The 11,010-nt window shown below is 31.0% G+C and overlaps 1 long non-coding RNA gene across 1 annotated transcript; it reads left to right on the top strand.

Annotated features, from left to right (window-relative positions):
• Nucleotides 1–2,621: 2,621 nt before the first annotated feature.
• On the top strand, nucleotides 2,622–10,285 carry LOC111501825 (uncharacterized). The gene is made up of 4 exons (XR_002721652.2): nucleotides 2,622–2,773; nucleotides 4,160–4,279; nucleotides 7,439–8,042; nucleotides 9,956–10,285. It is a non-coding gene; the product is annotated as an uncharacterized lncRNA (long non-coding RNA).
• The last annotated feature ends 725 nt before the right edge of the window (nucleotides 10,286–11,010 follow it).

The following is an 11,010-nucleotide window of genomic DNA, read 5'->3' as shown; positions in this document are numbered from 1 at the left end:
TGAATGCTTAGATCTTTAAAACTATGTAACGGGATTTATGAGTGATTCAAGAAGAGGAAGGTTTATATACATATAACATGCATAATATAGTAGAGAAACAATGTTAATTTTAGAGGTTTCTAATGTAATGTAAATAAACACAGTTTTTTTGCGCTTGCATTGCAAACGCTGGCTGAACCCTTACGAGATAGATCAAAATAATGTGTTCACAAAATAATATTGTATACCTCAAAAAGGACTAGAAAAAAACTCTGCAATAGTATATGTCTATCTCTTAGGGATAACCCACAATAACCATTTTTTTCCCTTTACTTTTTTACGAAGAGATTTTAGGCAATACAGAATTATTCCTCATCCAATTGAGTACCTTAAATACATTTTGCATTTGATATAGATCAATGTGGCCCTGCAGCATATATTTAAAATGAATATTTTCGAAGATATTACAGATTTAAAATGCAAGGACATAGCGGTTGCGGTGGTACCGGCCGGCGGCGCGTGCCTATAAATGGCGCATCGAAAGCCGCGCTTCGCCCTGTAGCACTTTATGATTAACAGCGATCGCACGCGTTTATACGTATATTAAGTATCAGCACAGCATTGCACCCGTACGGAGCCGGGGCGGAACGCTAGTTCAAAATAAACTATACTTTTCCTGACTCCTCCAGGTGTAGATATTGATATTGTGAACTAGAGACCAATACATTGTTTATCTCGGCAGTTATTAATGAGTGTTTATTTTTGTTGCCTTTATATTGATTTTTCTAATGAATTGGAGAACATTCTGTCTATTATCTTTTCTCGATTTTAATATGACCGATTCAGAATCAAGATGTAATTGTCAATGTCAATAGTAAACGTTCTTCAATGCAGAGTTGCCAACCGTAGCGGAATTCCGCTACTGTGGCGGAATTTACTCAACGGTAGCAGCGTAGCGGATTTGGAGATAAAGTAGCGGTATTTTCCACAAATAACCAATATTGAAAAAAATGGAAGAAGTCAATACTTTATAGTCTTAGTAGCTGAGATAATTACATGATGATCGAGAAGAAGAATATTTTTGAATATTTCCATTCATATATCATGAACCATATAACCTCCAATATCTTGAAACTTCAAGTCTCGACTGTCTCGAGTATTATAAATTATATGGAACAAATTACAGTGAAAATGATAGATAATTCATCTGATTATAGCTCGAACGAAAGAGCTACCGCAGTTGAAATTGACGAAAACGAGACATGTTAAAAAAAATACAGCACTCGAAGCTGACAGTTGACACTTAAATAATTGAATGCACAGTCAATACTTTATAGTCTTAGTAGCTGAGATAATTACATTACATTACATAATTTTGAATAGGGCGCATGCGCGAACTGATATCGCCAGATATACAAGCGTAGCGGAATATAAAGCAGTGTAGCGGAATTTGGGGTTTATGTGTAGCGACTTTATAGTTCATCCAGTTGGCAACACTGCTTCAATGTGACTTATGGGCAAAAATATCTCGATGCAATGACATCAATCATCATTATTTTCCACGAAAAAGTATACTTAAAGTTGTAGTGGAAAATAATTTAAAAGATTGAAAAAGTATGTAGATTAACGAAAGTTCAGCCATTTTATATGTCTGATTAACCTTCAACAAACACGTTTCTCTTTACAAATATTTGCAATACTCTAACCTTACTCATCTATCTCGATCAATCAATTGCCAACGAAACAAGTAATTTTTGTATAATACGTCCAAACTCACAAATGAAAAGCAAGCACAAAAATATAAATCAACGTAAAACATCGAAAAACCAAGTTTCAAAAAGTCGGCTTTGCTAAAAAGTAAAAGCCCCTTTGAAAATCGTCATCATTCGAAAAAAATATTCACTCAACACCACAGATATATACTTCTCAACACCAAGATGGATATGTTGGTATACAACATAACTATCGAAAAGTATTCGCATAAACAACATAAACACAAGTTACTTCTCTAAAATCCTTGAATATTTACCAAGAAAAAAAAATCAATAAAAATAAACTACTTTAAAACAAAGGCTCAAAAACACTGGTTGCAGATATAATTGAACATATTATAATCTAGATCCAATATAGATATCAGTGTTTTGCACTTTCACCACCATGTCGCTGGCCCGCTGGCATTTATTTAATTTTGAATGGCCTATAGTGGTAACTGCTCTGGAATGATTATCATAACAATTTTGAATTTCCTCACTAATTTGTCCCTTTGGTGGCAATATGTTCAACCTTTCCCATATTCACAGTCTATCGGACTATAGACTGTTCACGTTAAGAAGAGAATTTTATATATCCAACATAACAACGTTAAAATTCCCACTGAAATGCGTTCAACATTTCTTTTGATGAGACCTGCGTATATTTAATATGCCTACAGCATTGTCTCAACAAATACTAAAAGTAAGTAAGGATAATAGCAATAAAACATATTAACAGTACAAAAAAAAATTTAAGTTCGAAATAGTGCACATGTTGGTATACCGTAACTTGTCATATTGTGACGTCATTCTCTTCTTAACGTGAACAACTACACCACCCATATTCATGATTCATGATAGGCATTTCCTGTTTCATGAGGTGAAGTGAAGTGAAGTGTGAAGTTACTATTTATTTCTGCTTCACGTGTTGCTTTGAATGAAAGCATGTTCAATTGAGAAGTTAGTCTTTCCTATATTTGAGAAATGGAATTAAGATGTCTAAAAACCCATACGAGTACATTCATTGAAAGTGACTGGAATTGGTGAGATATGATTTTAGTAAAATAATTACATTAGACATTATTTTGAAGATAATTGGTATTTTGCAATGCAAATGGTTTTTTCCTTATTCCATTTCAACTTATGTAACATATATTTAATTGTTTGTATTTTTTTAATGAATAATAATTCTCCAATAATTTTTTAATGTGTTACTAATATAGAAACACATTTTGAAGGTTATTCATATTACTATAAGGAAATATTGAAGTGGAACTTTTTTTGGCAAAATTGTACATTGTGGGATACTGACGGATTTTCGCGATTTTTTCTGGGATGATACTACGTGATGGTAGGAATTTAGAACACTTTTTATTTTTTATCAGATTTTGTCAGATTTTTTTGTCAGATATTTTACCTATTTTAAGCAATAAACGATTGCAATTCACATATTTTTTTTATTTAACACAACTTTTTCCATATCACCGCACCTTTTTCTATCCCTTTTCAATCACTTATTGCCGAGTTTCCGAGTAGAATGATATTCCATAATTTGTCAGGTGCTCACAAATCACTTTTTGAAAATTGCATTAAGTTTCACTAGTCAAAAATATGTTCCTTTTAGAATTCGGAGGTCAGGTTAAATGTTGAGGAAAGACAGTTTTTACAAAAGTTAATATTCGAATGTACTTTCCTTTTAGAATTAGGTCAGGTTAGATGTTGAGGATACATATTTTTCAAAAAATTCTTGAGTAAGATTAGACTGAGTTATGTTAGGTTGAGTTAGCACCTGATAAATTATGGAATTTCAATCTAATTTCAAGGAACTTGGCAATAAGTGAATGAAAAGGGATAGAAAAAAGTGCGATGATATGGAAAAAGATGTGTCGAATAAAAAATATGTGAATTGCAATCATTTATTGCTTACAAAAAAGGTCAAACTTTGACAACTAATTGAGTCCGATAAAAAATAAAAAGTGTTCTGAATTCCTACCATCACTTGTATCATCCCAGAAAAAATCGCGAAAATCCATGAGTATCCCATAAAGTACAATTTTCCCCTTTTATTAGTGAATATAAAAATACATGCCCTTTGAATATAAAAAAAATCTTGTTGTTATCCACGTGGAGTAATTTATTTATCATTGGTTTAGACAGCAATTTATTTGCAGATCCTAATTAAGGTATGGCTACATTGTTCAAAAATCATCTGGTGTCTACTCTAGTACTCACATCTGATGCATATAATTATGATTAGGTTTGTTGCAAAACCAATAAGATTTTGTTATTTCTCAAATACATGATGAAACATGACGACGGTCTTCTGATACATATTTGAAGTCAATACGTCCTTCTGATATTTGAACTGAGCTCAATCTGAAAATATTGTATTTTTTATGATTAATATTTTTTTTGTTTGTCAATTCTAGCCACACTAGGAGAAATTATATTCCACCATAAATCTGGCGATAGTTTCAATGTATCTTCGATAGAAAGTGATTGGTTAACATTATCACTTGAGGAGAAAGACAATTTAAGTGATGAAAAAGGTAAGTTTCTTTTTTATTTGTTGTTTTCTCTTTTGATGCGAGGCTTCAGGGTTGAAAAACTGTTTCAATAGTTTTTTTATTTAATCTTTACCTCGCCATAGAAAAGTAACAAATGTTATTTTTGATGATGATATTTCATTCATATCAAGTTACCATTTATTACAACATTTTCCAAATTATGAAATAAGCTGAAATTAAAATGAAAGGGTTATATTTTTAGGAGTGACTAATTGTTGGGAAAGAAAGTTTTTGGCTTTCTACTAATCCATCTCAATACAAAAAAAAAATGTGGGAACCTTCCAAAGAAAAGAAGAAAATTCCAAACATTTCATTATGGAATGAAATCAGATATCATTCACAGGAGTTCTACATTAAATGAATGGTAAAAAATTGCACTCACATGGAACACTGCCATACTCACTGGTAGACATCGATGTTTCGCCGTAAGACACTTTCCTTAGTACTCTTCAGTACCAATCTGGATAACATTATAAAAAAAACACAATTCATTCATGAATTATGATTTTTATGTCACAGAATAAGTTTGATTTACTTATATCATCGATGACATGAATGTCATTACCATGTCATCGGCGAAACATCAATGTCTACCTGTGAGGATGACAGTGTTCCATGTAAGTGCATTTTTTACCATTCAATTAATGTAGAACTCTTGTGAATGATATCTGATTTTATTCCATAACGAATGTTTGAAATACAAACTGAGAAGAGAAAAGTGTCTTCTGTATAATTCAGTGTTCATATGGAAGTATTTGTTTCGAAATAATTTTTCTTTCGTGCAATTCAATGTTTATATGAAAGTAGCTGTTTCAGAAGGGCTTTTTCTTCCAGTTGGTGTCTGAAAGTTACTTCTTTGCATGATCTACACATCCATGTATAAAGTTACTTATTTTAAAATTGATTACTTTCTTCCTTTCTTTAGAAGGTTCCCACATTTTTTTTGTATCGAGATGGAGTAGTAGAAAGCCAAAAACTTTCTCAAAAAAAAGTTGAAATCATTTTTAAGTATAGAAATTAGTAATTTATTGAAGAGTTTATGGATTGCGGTTTTATTATTTAGATTGTCAGTTAATCCTTTATCACTTTACAATTTATTTCCTAGAATTAGCGGTGAACTGGCGCATTGATAGTGCCCCCAACTTGGACCAAACATTTTTGTCGAAAATTCATCCAATTAAAATTAGAATGATTCTGCAGCATTACATGGCTGACAGACTGTAAATAGCCATGATGCTCTCTAGCTGGTTTGGGAGTTATTAAATTGCCTATCCAGAACATTACTAATGTAGTTGATGCTGTTGACACCAAAAAAACTAAAAAGTTCTTAGAATTTGAAACATGAAAGTAACTCATCAAAAATGTGTTCTCTTGAAAATTATTTTAACTGTAACAAGAATAAAACTCATTTGAATTCAACAGACTGATTGAATAACATTTCTATTTTTTTGTCATACCCAATATCTCATATAGTGTCCCAAAATTAAAGACACTGTCACATAATTTAAAGTCAGTTAGATAGATCTTTATTGTCTAAAATGTAATACAATTTTTCGACAAAGGGTATCTTGTTTATAAATACATAAAATGTTGGAAATATATAAAATGTTTTTTTTAAGATTATAGTATTCACAAAAATACAGTGAAGATTAAAAATGACAGACAAACAATCAAAGATAAGACAAAATGTATAAACATGTTATCAATAAAACAACACAGTTTTAAAATTACTTGACATGAATTGTGGTATACCGAAAGACTAGAATTTGTATGCAAAATTCTCTTCTCTCTGTAGAAGCACTTTCCCAAAACAAGGTTCTTTACTGATTTTCAAGTTTTTTTTAAGTTCATCATTTGATGTGATATGTTTTGGTAGATGATTATATATTTATCTACTTCTATAGATTTGAGACTGCCTGGTCAAAGATGATGTGGGCAGTGGAAGGGTAAGTTTTTCATCGCTACCTGAAGACCTTTTTGTATGGCTTTCAAACATTTTTTATGTTTGTGAAGTAAGCAGACAGTCTCTAGCATGATTATTTCAAATATTGTTAATATTTTATTTCTGCAGAAAAGTGGCCTACACAAGTCACACATCTTTAATTTGAATATTATTTTCAAAGCTCTTTTCTGGATAACGAATATACTCTGCATCAAAATCTGGCTGCCTGAGCCCCAGAAAGGAATTCCATACTGGAGATGACTCTCCATAAGTGAATAGTATGCATTCATTTCTGCTGAAAATCCGAGTTCACCAAATATGATATTTATGGCAAAGCAACCAGAAGATAATTTTTTTTAAAGCTGTAATTTGCATATCAAATTTTAAATTACTGTCAATGAATATACCAAGAAATTTATTTACAGGCTTACTTTCAATCATGTGTTCACCTAGTATTACTTGTTCTAAGTCCCACTTGAATGTTATCAGGTTTGTTTCAGAAACATAGCGATAGCGTATTCGATTCACACCATTTTTTAATTTTTTCAAAATCTGAGTGGACAGACCAAGTCAACTCGGATGACAAATTTTCATTACTTTCAGATCTTGGAAAACGATTTGATACTGTTGATAACCTAATTCTTTTGAATATTTTTCATAATGTATTGAGATTCTGTTCAAAATTACATTCGTAATCATTTGTATTATAGGGAACAGTTTGTATATGTTTGGGGAGTTAGTGGGTTGGAAAACTATTATGTGAAGTTCCAGAGGCTTTATTTGTGGAGTGATACTTTTCCTTGTATGAATAAATAGCTGATTAACATGTAGCAGAAAAAAAAGAAAGATATTGCCCATCATAGATCATTCATATATTCAGCAAATAGTTGAATTATCAATCATCATTCATATTTACCACGAAAACATATTCATCTATCAGTTCGAAGCAGTCTGTTAATTTTCATAATAAAAACTTCAAATTATTAATATGTAATCAAACCATGAACTTGGGCTCATAAATTAATATTCAGTGATTGTCAGATTTCTGAAATCAATGCATATAATAAGTTAATATGTATAAATGAATTGTGAAGTAATAAGTGGGAGATAATGATTTCTAGAATATAAAATATACCGGCATTCCATGAAAGTCTTTAAAAATCTGAAATTTTCATGTCTCAAGGAAATTTTATTTGTAGGTCCTGACTTGAAAAATACCAGCAAGAACTCTGAACCCGATGAAGACATAGTACCTCAGGAACTGATAAATCACTATGTTTCAATGACTGATTACTTTATGAATATAGATAACGGAATGACTTATCACTGTGCCTAGTCATTGCTAGCAGTGGCGTCTACCCTAGGAAGTAATAACTGACATTTATTGAAAAACAGTACACTCTTCAGCTAGCGACATGCAGTGTAAAGTTAGGAAAACTGTTGGTACTGATTTACATGAACTGGCTCTGTTACTAGGATCTGAAGCAGCAACTACGAACCTAATGCCTTCATTTGATGGTTTTATTAAGGATTAGGACGAAATTAGGATAGGCGTTTTGAAACATTTAGCTCATTATTTGAATTTGATCAATCCCACCAAAAGGAATGCTTACCTTCCGAGGTTGGCTAAATTTTTACAAACTGATAATGATTGGAATTGGATTTAGAGAGGAGTTGGCAAAACAATTATTGAATGATGTGAGGTTTTTCAAGCCGTCCGACTCTACTAAGTTCCAAGGAGTTATTGCAATTGATTTATTTTGCAATAAGGTAGCAACCGTAGGCGAAGCTGCAATATCGTTGGTGAGTAACTGTTTATTGAGGTTTTGAAATTTGAATATTTGCATATAATTAAAAAATGAGTTTGTACTTTGGAATAGAAAAGAAGAGCCATTATGTTCATATCTAGATAAGCAAATGTTATAGAAAAAACATTGTTAAACATCGCTTACAATTTTCATTAAAGTACTTACTCTAAATTGTTCGATTGATGACCTATTTATTTTGTAGAAATTCATATTGAATATAGAATAAAAAAATATTTTGTCTGATTTCTACTAAGTTTATTATGTGTTACGACCAGTTTCGTTTTATTAAACCATTTTCAAGTATAATAAACCGAAACCAGTTGGAACAAATACAAAACTTGGTAGAAATTAGACAAAAGTTATTTTAGTAGCTTTTTTCAATAATGATAATTGAAATGAGAATTTTTTGAAAATTATAAATTATATTCTATTAGAACCATTACAAATATATCTCTGAAATAATTTCGAATTGTTTATACATTGGCATGCACTTCTAATTCAATTCTGAAATATTGATTTTGACTGGGAAATATTTATACTGAAGGAGAATATTGATCTCATTTGCACAATCTAGCCAACAAGCACCTGTTGATTTGTAGCACCTCCAATTCATATTTTGATATATCAACGGTAGCTCAGGCCCCATGGACACTCTCACATAACTGTGTATCAGTCAAAATTGGTGTTAGTACCATTGCTACTTAAGGGCCAATTTATACATCTTAGGCCTCCTTAATTTTATTTTCAAGAAAAAGTTCATCATGTGTTTCCATACAAGCATTTATTCATTGTTTCATGTCTTATAGGATATTCAGGTTAAGAAGTTACGGCGTTGCCAACATGTGCACTATTTTGAACTTTTAAATTCTTTTGTAATATTGATTTGTTTTTTTACTATCAACCTTAGTTGAAATACAAATTTATTGAGACTGTTTCGGCAATGCTTTAGGCATATTGAATATACGCAGATCTCATCAAAAGAAATGATTACTGAAAAGGAAAAGAAAGACTGACAGTTTCTGAGTTGTATTTCAACCTTGAGAGTTTTCAAATTTCAACTTTCAGGAATGAGATAAGTAGGACAGTGTCAATAATGCACATTAACACAAATAGGTACTCCTTCAACTAATCTAATACAACTACCATTTAATGAATTGATTGAATTCAGTTGACAATTGATGGTATTTGGAAAAAATATAATTTTTGTGGTAGTAGAGTTGATTATTATACAAAATTAGTCTGTAGAGCAATATTTGTTGAAATTTTCTAATCACACAATCATATTCCAATTGAATATTTTTGAGACGACAGACTAAAATGGACACAAAGACTGAGGAAGCACTGCGATGTATAAATCGGCCCTCATATATACAAAAGAATTGAATAAAAAAGGGCTTTTAGTTGTAGCTTCACTATTGGTTGAAAGTGACAAATGTCATTTCACAACAACAAAATGTTCTTCAGTTCGATTATGAAAAAAAAATATCTGTTGTCACACAGCCTCTCTGAATTTTTTGGAGTTTCCACCACCAAAAAATACTGAATGAACCTGAGTATTTTGGAAAAAACTCAATAATGCTTCAGAAATATAGTCTTATTTACATGCTTTAGAAAACTTTTATATTGTCACTAAGACTAGTAGTGAAAATTATCTACACATGGTCAAATAATCTTGTTTTTTATTGAATGATGAAGGGATCACTCAACATGATTATCATCAAAAATAATTATTGCTAAAAAGTTTATTCTATACCTTTCAAAAGGATATGCTTAATAAAATGATTATAACATATACAAAACGAATATATAATGTAGATATTTTTGTATAAGGCAGACTATGATATTATCAATAGCTAAAATTGAACGTTCTTGTTAATGCAGCAGTAGCTCACTATATCATTCTTCCAGAATATTTTGCGGATCCATCTAACGAACATCGTGAGAGCCTCCAAATGGTGCTGAGCAGTTTAGCGCTAATTTTCTATAGCCTAGTTTTATTCCTGTTAACATTACCATTTTTTAGAGTGATTTGTACAAAGTTGTTTGCATTGTTTTCACGTTGTGATGATTCTACTTTTTCAATTTTATTTTACCTCCTCAAATGTATATGACTTGCTGTTTTTAACATACAATTATAATTCCTCAATTTGATACCTACTTTGTTGGAATTATTTTGCAAATTTGTCAATTGTAATATTGTAAGTTGTAAAATATGTAATAAAAGATTATATTTGTTTATATTTTATTTTTGTTTTACATGTACTTGAATATTTATTCTATGGTGGTGTAATGATATTTGTTACTTATTCCCATGGAGATACCATTCAAATAGCAGTTCATTAATGATAAAAACCTTTATTTCCCAAAAATTAATCTCCCTTTCAATTTAAAGTTATTTCAGGTTGAAATATTCATATACTGGAAAACAGTTTTTCAAAAATTTCAATGTGTTATTATTTACTCCGAGATGGTGCAATGAAAAAGTGAAATTATATGGAATTTGTTGGAAAATATGAGTAACCAAAAAAACTAATTCGGCTCATTCATGTTCCTGTCATCGATGGGTTTGAACTATCTTCGATGTTTTTGTACAGTGATTATATATATAGAATTTAGAGACGGAATGATGTCATTTTTGTCACTTGATCATGAATAACGAAGTGAACGAATTATATTTCATTCAATCAGTAGAAGTTCAAATTTTATTATATATTTAAAGACTTGATCAGTTTCAATCGATGATTTTTTGGTCGATGTTTCCCTTGCGATACGGATCGCATGCGTAAGGGTGACATAATCCCTAACAACTCAAGAGAGGTGTAATTTGAACTGACAGACCAGAACTTTGAGAAAAATACACGATAATAAATCCAGAGGGATCCAATAATAACTCATAAGCAACTTTCAATTCAAATGCGTTTATTAGTTTTATTCGTTTTTACATTTTGTTTTTATACTTATAG

The sequence above is a fragment of the Leptinotarsa decemlineata genome, unplaced genomic scaffold, assembly GCF_025532065.1.
Source record: "Leptinotarsa decemlineata unplaced genomic scaffold, Ldec_3_MD MMD2_P_RNA_scaffold_11, whole genome shotgun sequence".
Taxonomy (NCBI): domain Eukaryota; kingdom Metazoa; phylum Arthropoda; class Insecta; order Coleoptera; family Chrysomelidae; genus Leptinotarsa; species Leptinotarsa decemlineata.
The sequence above is the reverse complement of the archived record's forward strand: the minus strand, read 5'-3'. Positions and strand labels throughout refer to the sequence as shown.